At 35.0% G+C, this 17,557-nt stretch overlaps 1 protein-coding gene across 1 annotated transcript in view; it reads left to right on the plus strand.

The window, feature by feature from the left end:
* The window catches only part of LOC133516160 (angiotensin-converting enzyme-like protein Ace3), a 218,025-nt gene that overhangs the window by 57,580 nt on the left and 142,888 nt on the right, over positions 1 to 17,557 (plus strand). Inside the window, exon 2 of the mRNA XM_061848939.1 lies at positions 5,131 to 5,174. The gene's annotated coding sequence lies outside the window, so the exon portion shown is untranslated. The remainder of the gene's footprint in view (positions 1 to 5,130; positions 5,175 to 17,557) is intronic.

Below are 17,557 nucleotides of genomic sequence, written 5' to 3' on the forward strand. Positions count from 1 at the left end.
GTACAACATAGGTACTACGGAGGAGGTTACAATTGTTATGTAGGCGGCATGTCTGCTGACTCGGGCCACAAAACCTAAGGCGATGTTTATTATTATAGCAGGCTCGATATCAGACATGATATCGAACTTATTATACTTAGTAATAGAGGATTTTCAATGAGCACATATATAAATGGACCTTTTATTTATCAAGATCAAATTCCTAGAACGTTGCCGTTTTTTTTAATATATGCAAAATAAACTACCACTGGTCTGGTGACAGCCCCATGCGATGAAAATACATTGCTAGGCGCAAAATAACCGCAGAAACTCCTATTTGATTTTTCACATATTGTTAACATGATGAGCATATAGGTACCATTTTCAGTCTAGTTGTTTTAATTGTGAAACATGCCCATGCAGGCTCTCTGTTGTCGGGAGTAAATAAAAATGATAAACGGTCGGCTGTTAGCTTTTTTAATCAAAATTCACCAGATGGTTCAGGCTGAAAATAATAGAGAAACCGTCGTAATGGCGTCAACCTCACCGCGCTAAGCACACTAGAGATGTACCTAGCTACTTCGGAAAGTTAGAATATGAAATAATACAAATAGTGTGATGTATAGTTTTTGCAAAGAGAAGTCTCAAAATCGCTTTAATTTGCGTATGTATGTATGTTGCTAAAACATAGGTTTCAACGATTTGTTGTTCCGCGCCGCGCTGCTTCGCGTTGTAATCGTGCTGCACCGCTTCGCATTCGCGACAAGATTGCTCAATGCTCATGTCCTCATAGGACGAAGCCTTATAAATATTAATAAAAGGGCGGTAAAATGATAATGATAACACTGTACCCAACAATAAAATACTGGAGCAGTTATAAATATTAACATGCTTATCAAAGGTTCAAATTTATTTATTTATTACCTACTACTTATTGTTAATGAGTTTACCTATCAGGTTTGGTTAGTCCTTTATTTGTTGTATACCATTTCGGTACATTAGGTTTCTATGCAAAAGTATACATAATACTTCGCGCATCGAATGATGGTCTCTATTGATAGTTCCTCCAAGTGTCCTTTTGTTCTTGTTAATAAATAATTAAAAAATATATGTATTTACCACATTTTTGTTACTTAAATGCCACATTGAAGGTGCTAAACTTTCAAACAATGACTGGAAACATTTTACGCGACAGCTACTTAACTCCATATCAAAATGAACTGTCATTGAAACCATCATTCGACACGAGAGTTGTAATAATTTAATAATTATGTTTTAAGTAATAAAGTGTCAAACTCGGCACAAAGGCTGTCAAAGATACAAATGTGAAATTTTTGGTCCCAGAAGAACCTGTTCTTTCTTAGGAGAAACGTCTAACCCTTTTAGCCTTCGTCAAACTCAAGTCAAGGTTCTCTTTAAACCGTCGTGCTTTGTATTTCGTATAGTTTTCACAAAAACAAACTACTTGCTTAACTAGAGGTATTTGTCATTTGTTGTATAAAAATTACGAAGCCTTGCGTATTTCATGATTTCTTTGTGATAAGATCTGTTGCTGTGTTGTGTTTCGAATATGTTGCCTACTTTTTAGGGATTCGTAGCCAAAATGGCAAAAACAGAACCATTATAGTTTCCTAATGTTCGTCTGTTTGTGCGTCCGTCTATCTGTATGTCAGTATAAGACATTACACTCGGAAATTATAAGACATATTTTAATGAAATTTGGTAAGTAGGTGTAATTTGTAAGCCGCTACTTACATATCTCTATGTAAATAAAGCAAGTGAAATTAACGAGTGGTACATTATTTTATAGGTCTATAAAAATAACATTAAGGTTTCTACAAGCGTGTTTTGATTCAGAGTTCACTGAACTTTTGGAAATAATCGCTCCGAAAATCAAAAACTTTGTGTCCCCCGCCCCACTCTAACCAATTCAATTTAACCAAGCGTGCAAAAAACCAAATCAACTACAAATGAACCGTTCAAAATCATCATTTAAAGGTCAATTCTTGGAGAGGTCAATAGGCTACGGAGACTGCTTACCATCAGGCGGGCCGTGTGTCACTCTGCTTTTTACTGCTGGTTTTTGTGTCCCCAGAATGATTTCTTAAATTGTATATCTATAAAACGTACATTTAATGCCACACTAACAATACCTTGTAACCGAACTAAAAATTATTTTATTGATTGTTATATTTTTTATCAGTTACAAAGCTGTTATTATACGTAAAAGAGCTGGGACGGCGAGTCGGACTCGCCCATGAAGGGTTCCGTACCATTTATGACGTATTAAAAAAAACTACTAACTAGATCTCGTTCAAACCAATTTTCGGTGGAAGTTTGCATGGCAATGTATATCATATATTTTTTTAGATTTTTCATTCTGTTTTTTTAGAAGTTACGGGGGGGGGGGGGGGGGGGGCACACATTTTTTTCACTTTGGAAGTGTCTCTCGCGCAAACTATTCAGTTTAGAAAAAAATGATATTAGAAACCTAAATATCATTTTTGAAGACCTATCCCTAGATACTACACACGTAGGGGATTGATGAAAAACAATTTTTTTTTTTTTAATTTTTATGACGTATTAAAAAAAACTACTAACTCGATCTCGTTCAAACCAATTTTCGGTGGAAGTTTGCATGGCAATGTATATCATATATTTTTTTTAGATTTTTCATTCTGTTATTTTAGAAGTTACGGGGGGGGGGGACACACTTTTTACCACTTTGGAAGTGTCTCTCGCGCAAACTATTCAGTTTAGAAAAAAAATGATATTAGAAACCTCAATATCATTTTTAAAGACCTATCCATAGATACCCCACACGTATGGGTTTAATGAAAAAAGATTTTTTGAGTTTCAGTTCTAAGTATGGGGAACCCCCAAAATTTGTTATTTTTTTTTTCTATTTTTGTGAAAAACATCTTAATGCGGTTCATAGAATACATTTACTTACCAAGTTTGAACAGTATAGCTTTTATAGTTTCGGAAAAAAGTGGCTGTGACATAATCGGACAGACAGACGGACATGACGAATCTATAAGGGTTCCGTTTTTTGCCATTTGGCTACGGAACCCTAAAACGCCAAGGGTCAAATATCGAGGCCTATTCTAGGCTTGTCATCTTTAAATAAATACATAAATAATTAAATAGTATAGGACATTATTACACAAATTGACTAAGTCCCACAGTAAGCTCTATTGAGCTTACTCTATTGAGGCTTGTGTTGTAGGTACCTAGACAACGATATATATAATATCTAATTATAAATACATAGAAAACACCCATGACTCAGAAACAAATATCCGTGTTCATCACACAAATATATGCTCTTACTAGGATTTGAACCCGGGACCATCAGCTTTAAGTATCAAGTGTAAGTTAAAACTCATTACGAATATAAGAATTTGAAGATTCTTTGAAATCACAAAAATTTGCAGTAATAAGTAGAATTTCATCGGTATGCTTGTTTGCCACCGACATAGTATAAAAAAATACGAGCCAACAGCCAACATACGGAAAAAAATCGAAATTTACATCAAATTACTTTGCATCACATGTGGATAAAATTTAATGCATTTTTCTCATCCGCTTCACGGTCGATAAACAATCACGTAAGCCTTTACTAGCTAATAGTATGGTAACACTATTTACAGTACATTTCCGAATTATTATATCTTCAAGTTGTTTATTATTTACCTTATGATTTCTAATAACGTAAAAATAAAACTTGCATTCTTCTTACCTACTTAAAAATATTTGTATTCCCTTGGATATTTTTATTGTTTATAGTTTCATCACAACGTAATCATCTTTGGTTTAAAAGTAAACTTCTTCGTATAATAATAAAATGCTTGTGTACTCTGGTGGTCTCATCTATGAATGATGTCTACTAAACTGCAAAGTGGCTTCATAATAAACATACGAAAGTAGTTTTTATATCCAGCGTTCCTGAACTTTGCGTCAGAGTTAGTATAGCGTAATATATTTGGCCTGTTATTCCCATATTGGTTACCAAGCGAAAGCGAGCACTCGCCTCATGGTGTAACTATAACCATGAGATATATAGTAACCATACGTAATAGTGGATCATACATTTTTATTATAATTAATCTAAGCTCGTTAAGCAATAAAACAAACATCTGAAATATTCCAAATACACTAACGATATGTGCGGCGCGTTTTATTATCAAACAAGCGAGCGAAGTGAAGTGAAATTCTTACTCAAGTAAATTTGTTCTAATTTAAATGAAATCAGGTAAACGTGTAGTTAAGGGCATTATATTTTATTCATTAAATTATGAACAGGCTCGATCAAGGGGTCAAGAAGAGCCTAGAAGGCCAAAAAGCTTTTATGGGGAATAAACCTATCACTATTTAGCAGAGATCTATAGCACAGTTAAACTAAGAAAGTGTATACTAGAAATTTATTCAGTGTTTTCATGAGAACTGTTATTGACCGACAGACATACATAAAAGTAAACGAACAATTCATAGAACCATTGCTACACAAATACAAATTTGACAGGGTTCCGTCTACTGCCAGTACTGTGGCCCCTTAAAATAGGCGTAACCAGATTCTACAAATATCACATTAACATAATATTTCAATAGCTTTTCAAAAAAATAAACATAATATATAGGTATTTGAAATTTGTCAAGAAAGATTACGGCTTACCTCAGATACAGTTTATTTTAATCTCTATGGTGACTTTTAAGAGCTCCACAGACCCTGCAATAAATCGCACGCGGTTTCCGATTCTTTGCCCACTAAGTAGGTGCATTCATTTGCTTTATCATTTTGGCGAACCGCGAGTTCTCAGATCGGGGCGAAATACATTTATAGTGCGTCTTTTAAAATATCAGTTCTGTGAAATATCCTACCTACAGAACGAATGGGTTTATAGTTTAAACTTTAAACTCGCATATAGCTGGGGCGCTTCAGCGAAATTCAGAATTTACATGTCGTAGATTTCTTTGAGGCTTGCTAATTAATTTATGTTTTGTTAGGTATGGTATGGTTGAGTGCGTTCGAGATGTTGCACTTACGAAAAATTTGCCCCTTGTAACTAGCTAAACTCAAAGTCAGGTAGGTACTCGACTGTACCTATAGTTATATCAATCACATACAAATAACAGGAACTTTTTTTTCAGTGTGTTCCGGTCCATGGACCTTTTTGCGCAGCAGGCTACATAAAGTAAGTATTAACATAAATTGTAATACGAATTAATGATTTAACAATTTTGACTTTTTGGGTATCGTCCAGTATCAACAATGTTGCAATTTATATATTTCAACTGTTTGGTTGGTATCTCAACGTAGTCCTTTTCAGCATGATCTTGAGCGATGTATCTATACATATAATAATGGTTGAGTAAAGAGTAAACTGCAAAATCGGTTGATATGCATATCTAGTTTCTGTTCTGCGAAGTTTGTATACTTACATGGTCAGCATAAGGTGCGGTTCATCTTGCATCTTCTATTATTGTAGGTATATGTGTTTAACTTCAGCGCAGACTAATAATGCCTTGGAAACAAATCATTATGCCACAATAGCTTATGCAAACCAAGACCTCATTTTCTAAAACGGGTTCCGCAGCGATTTAAACAAGGTAAAGTCTTGTTTACTTGCGCGATTCACTAAAAGATCGTTTGAATTCCAACTTCGTTTATATTTACAAAGGAAATGTTGTATTTTTGTTCATTAGACTAACCTTTTTTTCTGCAGTATCCTTATTTTTCCTTTTCCTTCTTTTTCTCATTATTTCTTGTGAATTCGAGTACGATCTAGTATTTATAGGTATGTACTAGCTTAAAAATCCGTTTCAATTGAAAACCCATTTTCCCAAGTTAATATTAGTTTTTCGAAACGCTTTTGAATTAATTTGAATTGAAACTAATTGTGACTAAGGAAAACGCGTTTTCACTGAGGTGTTACGTAAAACTAGTTTCAACTAGAGAAAATTCCTCTTCACTAATATTTTAGATAAGATTTTTTGTTGGATTGAAAGTTGCTTCGTTTGTTGTTATGTTTTAGTGGGCTTATACATTGGGGTTTTGCTTATAGCATTGTTTTAATGTTATAAAATTTATAGGCATAATAATTCTAGTTCCGCTATTGAGCACCTAGTGTGTGTTGTAAACAAGACATTGAAATAAGTTTTTGGCAAAAATTTCATTTTTGGTACAAGCTTTTATCGCTAACCGTACTTTTTTTTCCACAGGCAACTACTAATAACTACTAACTAATACTCATCGCGACAAATCTAAAAACCCCAAACACAATTAGGTTGCGTTGTTTTATCATAGAGTTCCTATGGTTACCTCCTGTCTCCATCATCAGATCAGCTTGATGATACCATAATATTGCATTGTCACCCGACTTACATATGTGTGCAAATTTTCAGCTTCACCGGAAACTGGGAAGTGGGTCAAATTTAACTTGCAAAATTTGTCCCATACATACTAACAGGGCAAGTTAAATAAAAGCTTGTAATTAAATGCCATGCTTACATGGAGCCATGTAGCTGCGTATGCCGAAGACGCCGGTTCGAAACCAGCCTCGGTCACTGAAGGGCTCGGTAACTTTTTCTTTAGTACTTAGTCTTAGGCCCATAAGTTCTCTTACCACACGACGAAAACTAAATGTGATATTTTCGGAAATAATCTCTCTGAAAGAAAAAAGAATAGGTTTCCTCCTCTACTTCCCCTAACTTCTGAACCATAAGTTCAAAAAACATGAAAAAAATCGTGGAAGTAGAACTTAGTAAACAATTTCAAGGAAAACTATAGCGAATCTGATCGGTCTAGCTATTTTTGAGTTTTTGCAAAAACTCTATGTTGACGGACGGGTAACTACGGAACCCTACTCTGAGCATGGCCCGACATGCTCTTGGCCGGTTTTTTTTTTTATATTTGGTCAGCAGGTGATTAAGCTTGCTTATTCTAAACAAAAAAATTGAGATATGATGAACAAATACGAAAAAGCGACGTTTTCTTAAATCGTTTATTTTTTGGCTCTCTATTAACTTAAACACCCTGTAGCTCCTAAAGTATTGATCGTAGAGTAAAAATAAACAGAACCAAATTTGTAGGAAATTATATGGTAAAACTTTTGTCCATAGTAATCATAATGCTATTTGTAACGATATTCGAAATATGAGCATAAATCTGAAAAAGTTCAAACCCCACCCACAACACAACACCCACCCTCGAGGACTTTTAGTATCTTATACCTTTAAACGAGCAATTCTTGTATATATATATGTATATATATTTCTGTGATCTCGGAAACGGCTCTAACGATTTCGCTGAAATTTGGTATATGGGGGTTTTTGGGGGTATACAAATCCATCTAGATTAGTCTTATGTTTGGGAAAACGCGTGTTTTCGAGTTTTCATGCGTTTTTCTTTCGACGCAGAATATGGTCGCTAATTTCGTGTTGCCGGCCATTGTCCGTCTGGTCCAGCGGGTTAAAACGCGGACTGCTAAACGAGTGTTACGGGTTCGAATCTCGCCCGGTGAGACTAACTTTTGTTTTTTTTTTATATGTTCAAGTTTATATATAATTTTTTAATTTTTATTGTTTTAGACAAGTTTAATTTAGTAAAAAATGTAGTTAAGATTATCAGCTATAGACCACCATATTACAATAAATAGTTATAACCGAGCAAAGCTCGGTCGCCCAGGTACTGTTTATTTGGAAACCACAAGGTAGTATACCAATTTTCAAAACTACACGAATTATTTCTCCTGATTGCCCAATATTCTGGTTAATTTTCTTGAGCTAATTGTCGTTAGGCGCGAGTACGCGACTGGATTGTGAAAAAAGCGGCCAAGTGCGAGTCGGACTCGCCCATGAAGGGTTCCGTACCATTTATGACGTATTAAAAAAAACTACTTACTAGATCTCGTTCAAACTAATTTTCGGCAGAAATTTGCATGGTAATGTATATCATATATTTTTTTTAGATTTTTCATTCTGTTATTTTAGAAGTTACAGGGGGGCGGGACACACATTTTTTCACTTTGGAAGTGTCTCTCGCGCAAACTATTCAGTTTAGAAAAAAATGATATTAGAAACCTAAATATCATTTTTGAAGACCTATCCATAGATACCCCACACGTATGGGTTTGATAATTATGTTTTTTTAAATTTTATGACGTATTAAAAAAAACTACTTACTAGATCTCGTTCAAACCAATTTTCGGTGGAAGTTTGCATGGCAATGCATATCATATATTTTTTTTAGATTTTTCATTCTGTTATTTTAGAAGTTACAGGGGGGGGGGGCACATTTTACCACTTTGGAAGTGTCTCTCGCGCAAACTATTCAGTTTAGAAAAAAAAAATTAGAAACCTCAATATCATTTTTCAAGACCTATCCATAGATACCCCACACGGGTTTGATGAAAAAAGATTTTTTGAGTCTCAGTTCTAAGTATGGGGAACCCCCAAAATTTATTGTTTTTTTTTCTATTTTTGTGTAAAAATCTTAATGCGGTTCATAGAATACATCTACATACCAAGTTTGAACAGTATAGCTCTTATAGTTTCGGAAAAAAGTGACTGTGACATAATCAGACAGACAGACGGACATGACGAATCTATAAGGGTTCCGTTTTTTGCCATTTGGCTACGGAACCCTAAAAATATACTTCACAAAAGGGAGTAAAAATCATTTGGTCCGATTCGAACTCTAAGATACGTTAAATATTACTTCAAACAAAAATATCACTTTTGTCACTGACATATCCGATCCATATCGTATCTAGACCTAATATTTGACGTATTTTAAAGTTCGAATCGGGCTGAGTGTCATAATATGACACTACCTAACCCAATCTAGTTAAAACCTACCCTGTTTAAGAGAAATTTTCAGCAATGGGATTAAAATGTCACAAGCTAAAAAAAATGACTAAAACTTTATGAGCCCAATCAGCATTGTAAAAAAAATTATCTCTTATTCAATTGTTTGGGCTACAAGTTCGATAAATCAACTATTACTCGCGTCATTTCATTCAACCTCTTAAGACCCACCATACAAAATATTCCTATTCTTAAGTTCAACCTTGTCAAGCTTACCTTAAATAATTCTTGGGAAGGAATGTTCGACGTACTATTGGAGCTGAAGGCGTCATTAAGAGAGTACGTGTTGGTATTTATGAATGGCGGGCTGGAAATTGTGGGGCTGCTATTTCAATACCGCTTTGCTCTCCCGCAAGCATCTATAATCTAGGTATCTTCACCTTGAGGTAAATTATATTTGCCTCTTCACCTACGTAAACAAATAGCGGAACATAACAAAATAATAATAATAATAATGATCATATAATATAATTTATAGTACTGGAACCATACAGGTGATTGAAATTATAGTCCGGGAGCCCTAGATGGGATTTTTGTAGTTACTCGAGCGCGTCAGATTAAGATATGAGTGATATCTTGGTACCCCCTAGAGTCTACCTTAAACACTTCAGCCATCTATGTAGAGCCGTTGGTTGGTGGTTGGTTCAACAAACCGTTAAGCAGATTGTATATTTGGTCAGTTAAGTCTGAATTAGTGCTTTAATTGTGATACTACTACATCTGATAACTATTTGTACGCGCTTTCTTAATCTGACTAGTAAAATGTGAAAATCGTGCGTCGATTGTGATTGTCGATTAGGGAAATGCGTTAAAAAATGACAAATGAAGTTATTGCAAAGTTATTGCATTAACTTGGACAAAAATGACCAAATCCACAATCTACTTAACAATGTTTTTAACCGTCCACCAACCCTCCTAAATTAAAAAAAAATCTGTAGACGCTTTCCTGTTCGTTGGAAAAGAAAACGTTATATAGCCTTTTTTTCTTCCTATCATCGAATTGTTTCATTCCAATAGGTCTCTACGGCGCTCGAGTAACTACACATTTAGCATCGCCGGCTCCCCAGCTATTAGTAAATCCCTAATTTGGTAAATTTGTTATTTTATTGTATACTTAGTCTCTAAAATCACGCTTTATCCAACACTATTTATTAAGGAGATAAAACGAACTTACGGTACCTACTTTTAAAAAGTTTTATCAAAAGCGAACGCATATATTGAGCGAACATTATGTAAAATCGATGTAGGAATAATACTTGCCTATAATAATAATAATAAATATTATAGGACATTATTACACAAATTGACTAAGTCCCACAGTAAGCTCAATAAGGCTTGAATTGAGGGTACTTAGACAACGATATATATAATATATAAATATGTATAAATACTTAAATACATAGAAAACACCCATGACTCAGGAACAAATATCCAAGCTCATCACACGAATAAATGCCCTTACCAGGATATGAACCCGGGACCATCAGCTTCGTAGGCAGGGTCACAACCCACTAGGCCAAACCGGTCGTCAAAATTTAAAGTTTATTTAAAGTTACAATCATTAAAAATTGCACAATAGCAGCCCCAGTACATCTGTACCTTTAGGTATTTAATATAATAATTATAATACATGAACTTGCTGGTCATTATTGGTTGTGTCAAGGCTCTAAGGAACATCATGTCCTTCCCATGGAATTTAATGTAATTTTAATTATAAATGTCAATGGGATCATCTGTATTTAGGCATAACATTCTATTATTCTAGGCATTACACGTTATGTTTCTTAGCAATACTCAATGACATTTCTGCAAATAACGTATGACAATCGTGGTTTAGGTTTATTTGTGGTCATGAATTAAAGATATCCATATAAAATAAGACATTTATTCCTATAGTGTTTGTGGTTTAATACCTTTTGAGAATTGTACTAAATTTAATTTTCCTTGACATTTCGCGTTATTAATGACTTCACGAGCTAACTTCGTAACATTACGAGTACTTAGTTATATTTATCTATGTTGCTCTAAAAATCTTTAGAAGTTTGAAATAAATGTACCGTTCATAATCGTATTATTTCACTTGACGAGGGTGCAGGATCCGACGAGTAACTAAACAATACTTGTTTACAAACAGTATTCAAAAACAAGTTTATCATCGTAACTGTAAATAGGTCCGCCAAGGATTAATTAGCTAACATTTATTTCATAAAATCTTCTCCATTGAGTATTAATTTATTAAAATTTGATCTATTTTTACTTTCATCCCGCAATATGACCTGTCTTATTACGCTTTCTGTTTTAAATCCCTTATAATTTTGTTTGAAAGTAATTATATTATTACTCTAATTTAATTAAGTAATATAACGACCCGTGATACTCCGCCGTTACGCTTTTGGTTATTTAAAATCTCGTTAGCTTCCAATATAAATGTTAGTGATAGCACTGAATAAATAGCACCTACGAGTACATATGTTTCTCGTATATACTTAACTAAGCTAATGATTACCCAATTTTTAGATTTGTGTACCAACTAACCTTTGCTGCATTTCTAAAAATAGCGGTGGTTCCCTGATCCCTATAAGACAGGTTTACCTAGTTTAGGGCTCAGGACACTATTCCTAGGCTTTCCAACAATAGAATGCTTCTAAAAATGTAATACTTTTCTACTGTGTAATAAGCTGCAATTTTGATACCTAAATAAATCATTTTTCATTTTCATTTTCATTTTCTTTTTTGCAACCATTAATATTAAATTAATATTTTGTTATATGTCGTGGTCGGACCAGAACCCATGACGCATTTACTCTTACTGCACTTTTTGTTTTGAATCTCCTTTGAAATTTGGAAAGGCTATTTACAAGTAGGTTTGCAACCTCATTCATATATATATATATATATATATATATATATATGCAGGTAGGTATGGTCAATTCATTCTATGTAGACTCAATAAGCCAGGACGCAGGAAAGCTATATCATTTTGAACTATCTCATTGTGTTACAATTCTTAGCTGGTCGTATCCAGATTGATTAGTACACGACGAAATTATCTACCTAAGTATCTCATGCATGACTGCAACATTTACTGATAACTTCAACAGTAAAATTATGAAGATGAAAAGATGACTTCAAAGTCAAATGTTTAAAAATAACCAATTTCAATTATCCGTCACAAATCGACCAACAACAACTTCGTCTCACGTCCTTGGCGAACAATGTTATACGTTCTTACTAGTAGGTAGTAAACTGTTATACTTAATGTTATTCATATATGTTAGTCATAATGAGAATAACCAAACGAGATACATGTCTACTAATATGAAAGTTCGCGGGGTTAATGGCTTTGATGTAGCCGACCGATTCTTCTTGCTTGGTCAGGACCTAATAAGCGTGTGGTAATCGCTCGTGTACGACAATCAAACGACTGGGGGACATTACAGCCGGCAAATTATTACTTGTATATACAGTTTGTATGTAGAAAGAGTGTTGGACGAAGTTACAGATGATTTGAACCAAGCCGATTAGCATCCTGCCGTTAACATATGAAACATTAATAGTTGTAGTTATACATAACTTTTTATAACAAAATCATGACGCGTCAAAGTAATTGGTGTGACATAGCTATTGTATGACTATTTCAAAGTAAATATATAAGGAAAAAGTAAACCTAAACAGGAGACCTAGTCACCTTGAGCTATATTTGCGCATTTATTTTATTTTGTTAACGAAAAAGATACTGGAAATTACATATATGAACAGAACAATATTTAAGTTTATACATTTTTCTACACAAATATCATAAACCCTTTATGATGCTAACATTAAACGAATTTTACGGTTTTACTCTGATATTTTTAGTCCATGTCCATGTTTTAAGTTTATGTTCATAGGCGACGATGACCGCTTGCCATCAGGCGGCTTGTCTGCTCGTGTGCTGACTATACTATATAAAAAAAGTCTAACTTACACTAACTAGCCAGTGCCAAACAGCCGTCACGATCTCTACGATGCGTTCAAAAACCGCAAATTAAAGCCAGCATAAGGACATTTGTTGCATTTGTTAGAACAAATGTTTTATATTATTTCCTAATAATAACGTCGAATTCGATCTTATAATGACATTAAAAATTCGAACATCTCTCAAAAACAAAGGATTTTGATTTGACCTCAATTTTAATATCAGTCGATATGACGTTTTACCTATTCCTAAATTAAATGTCAATTTAGCTAGTATTTTACACAATTTAAACAAGATGACAATTTGTGCACCTATATTTGTATGTCCAGCGGCTACGGCACGGTCGCATTTTTATCGCCTGTCACCATGACTGTCACGCTCTAACAAGTATGTAACTGCGAAAGTGACAGGCATAGTGGCAGGCGACAAAAATGGAACCATGCTGCTATCGCAGGTAGATAGGTACGTTGCAACATTACAAGGCCGAATTAGTGTGGGAATATATTCCTACACTATAAATTCCGCTCTATAGAGCGGTATCCAAATTTTAAAATCGAAGTTTGATTTCTTATTGATATCATACGGACCTTGACAAAACTCGCTGTGCAAATCGCGTACACTAATAAGTGCGAGCAAGATGCACTACAATATTACGACTCCACCGTATCCACCGATAAGGGCGAACGACGTAGTCGAATACCGCTCTAGGCGTTCGAGAACTGTGCAGACTGCCAGTACTCGTAATAATTTATTGGTGAGAAAATACTTTACTAAGTACAGTACCCCTAGTGTAAATAAATTCGATTTTGAAACTTGACGTACGCGTTTGCGTTTAGTCTCATTTTGTATAGGATTTTGAGTTTCCAAAACGTCCCGCTTGGCGCGCTCTTTCGAAATCCAATACAAAATGAGACTAAACGCAAACGCGTACGTCACGTTTGGAAATCGAATTTATTTACACTAGGGGTACAGATTTGGACTTATGTGTAAATTCAAAACGCAATTTCATACGACATTAACTCTTTGTGGTTTCTTGATAAAATAAATAAAATAAAAACATTTTCTTTTTCTAAATACAACTGCCCGTGTAATCGTAATCCGTGCTTATAAAATTTTATTAAATCGCAGGCAAGTTTAATCGTTTAACACTGATAAGCATACCAATGAAGATCAGATAAAATGGTTAGCTATCATATTCCTGATTGTCAAGCAAAAATTATTTCTTATCGTAGTCGATTACTGATGAAATCAGAAATGGAATAAAATTGTATCAGATCACGGTACTCGTACTGATCTGGAAATAGCTCGTAAGAAATTTTATCCGATAACACTCGTTCTAACCAAAGGATAAAGCGAAACGAAAGCAGGAAAAGGCATTTTTCTGTCCGAGGGAGAAATACGATAATCATTTTATCGCCTTTACGAATCTGAGCCGTTCACTGCACTTATATTTCGAGCTGCATGTTTTAACAAGTACAGTCAGCGTCAAATACTTCGTAGCAGTCAAAGTGGCCAAATAGTTCGGTACACCATACTAAATATATGGTGTACCGAACTATTTGGCTACTTTGGTTGCTACAAAGTATTTGACGCTGACTGTACCAGTTGTACCCTCAATTTTGACGAGTTTTTGTGATCTGTGCCCCATTACATATTGAGTACACATATATTTTAATAGCATGCATAAATAATTAGTATACATAAACATCAGATCATCAGAAATTTTCTCAAAGGTTTATTGAAAAAAATCCTTTTTTTGATAAGTTTGCCTTTGTGCGTATAATATTATTTATTTACAATAAGGGGTACAGATCGTGTCATTCACGTAAACGTGTGCCTTGACTCGTATTGTCATGTTATAAAAGGTTAGATTTGACAAATTTGCGTGTTATCGTGGAAGACGCGAACTATAGCCCCGATGAATATAGCGACTTAATGGCCCCTCTTCTGTTTATTCGTATTACGCTACAGTGGATGACACAAGCTATACTATATGTCCCTAATCTAAACTGACACTATCAGAACCCTACTGACCCGAAAGCTTAATTCCTAAATGACTAAGTATTAGCATTTACAATTCGTATTGTAGGCAACTCGCCTACTATGTATAAGTCATTTTGAATAACAAACTGAAACAAATACATTGAAATAATGAATATATTACCTATTGTATTCATAACTTAGATCCAAAGGGTGTTGGAATAATACTCATAGCTGTCACTTAGTTTAACATAAATTAAATACTGCGCTCTTTAGTCTCGCGCTGAGTCCTAACATTTCTGAAATCTGTTATGCTATTAAGCTTGCCACTATACCTAGTTGGTTACTAAATTCTGTTACTGCAATAATCTTTATCTACATAAAATATACGAACGAAAGTTGAATAAACTATATATTCAAATTAAGTACACAAAATCAGGAATTACATATGACAATATCATTAAAAATGGCCTCCTCTGGCCTTGACACAGGCCCTCAAACAACGAGGCCAGTCATCAATAGCGGTAAGCACTGTCATGTCTAATTCCGTCACTGTCTTAACTATGGCCCGCTTGAGGGAGTCAAGATTTGTGTGGGGTTTAGCACAGGCTTTCTCCTCAATAACCTGCCATATGGCATAATCCAGGGGGTTAAGGTCTGGGATGCAGGACGGCCAGTCTTCGTGGACAATAAAGTCAATTTTGTTCCTTCGAAAGCAGGCTTGAGTTGTTTTTGCCTTATGTGCAGGAGCTGAGTCCTGTTGAAAGACCCATGGCTGGTTTTGAAATAGGGTGTAGCTTAAGGGCTTCACTATTGGTTCGAAAACGGTTTCCTGGTAAACTTTGGCCCCAGTTTTCACACCTTTTTCACAGAAAAGAATCTGTGTTAGTCCTGAGTATGACACACCCAGCCAAACCATCACATAAGAGGGATGATGGCCTCGTTGCAATCTCGGAACAGCCGTAATCGCCCCTTGACTGTTTTTTGCAAACAATCTGTCATTCTGGCGGTTACAACATTCTTCAATGGTAAATTTTTCTTCATCTGTAACACGCGACTTCTCTCTAGCCTCATAGTCTTCAATTGTCCATTTAGCAAATGACCTTTTTGTCTACGGTAAGCGTGTAGCCCAAGGTCTTCATTGATAACTTTGATTAGGTAGCTTTTCTACACAGACATCTGTATTGCCAACAACTTTTGCTTCCGGACGGGGTTTCTTGCAATTCTCGCCTTCACTGCCCTTATTAGAGCTGGGGTCCGAACGGTGCGTGGTCTTCCAGACCTCTTGTGGTCATCGAAGCTCTGAGTACTATTGTATCTATTAATTGTGCGATAAACAAATTGTTTGTTGATTTTTAGGTTTTCAAGCAACTCCAAAATCATGTTTGGCGGGTGCCCACATTTGTGCAACGCAATTACTGCGATACGATTCTCTTTTAGGCCCCAATTCATTATAGATACGACGAGATAAGCGTTATGTGTGGTATATAATTACAGCTCACAAATCCACCACATTATGTCATTTTTTATTTTTTCGGTAGCATTTGTTTTAACGTAAATAAAGAGGTTGCAAATCTAGTAACAGAAGTTAGTAACCAACTAGGTATAAAACTTCTTGAAATATACATGACATGAAATGCCTACAAGTACATACTTTGTTTATTTTATAGGTCAATATTACCACCTTATATCACCCTAATATTACACTGTCACCGTACTTACGCAGGTGTGCTAATAAATTAAAAAAAAATACATACAACACCGACAGATAAACATCGGATAGAAGAAACTAACACTTAACCAGGTGGTGATGTAATAGCTTCCACATAGAGTCAGACCGAAACAAGTCTGCAACGATTTTGATAGCGCACGCAGTGCGAGTGTTATTTATACGTTATAATTTCATAGAAGTCCGACTTTTAAATTAACACTTGCACTGCGTGTGCTATCAAAATCGTTGCAGACTTGTCTTGGTTTGACTGTAGCATTTTTTTTTTGTTTTGACGAGCAATGTTACATGGGCCACTAAATGACATTTACGTAGTCTATAAAGTGACCAATTTCTAAACGAAATAAAAATTGATTTATCAAAGCAAATTTCTTTGACGGTTTAGTTATCAAATTGCTAGAAAATAGTAATTTTTGTACGTATCTCCCTCTATACATCCTCCATATTGCTGTGTTACCGGAAAAAGTACAGTAAGTCCATGTGTTGATATTTCTTGGCTTCATATAATATACTTTATATGTAGTGGTGACGCTACTGCGCCAAATTCCCTTTCAGCATAACCTTTTTTCACATTAAAACTCTAACGTGATTAGCTAGCCACCGAGACAGGATACTGTCATAATAGACCGACTGCCAACTGACTTAAAATCAATCGCAGCAAGTTTCGCATCAAGCTATATTTATCATTATTTATTGTTCCCGTTATTATTGTGTCTTATCGTATCGCCGCCCGCCGTAACATCAAGATCATTAAAATTTATAAACAAAGACAAGGACTACGGACCAACAGGGTAAGTCACCTGCGAGCACAAATTTCTGTTTAGATTAATTTGTATAACATCGTAGTATCGGCTTCAGCTACCGTTCTTGTCCCATTCGTTTCCTCAATATTCTAAAAGTTTTGACGACAAACTTTATCATGTAGTATGTCACAACTTATCCCAGTTTTTTTTTTAAAGAATATTCTCTCTTAAAGTTCTTCAAGATAAGTGGTCTCTATGTTGTCACTGCTCTACAGGGTATTCACATTTTTTTAATACTAC

Source organism: Cydia pomonella, chromosome 3 (genome assembly GCF_033807575.1).
Source record: "Cydia pomonella isolate Wapato2018A chromosome 3, ilCydPomo1, whole genome shotgun sequence".
Lineage (NCBI taxonomy): Eukaryota > Metazoa > Arthropoda > Insecta > Lepidoptera > Tortricidae > Cydia > Cydia pomonella.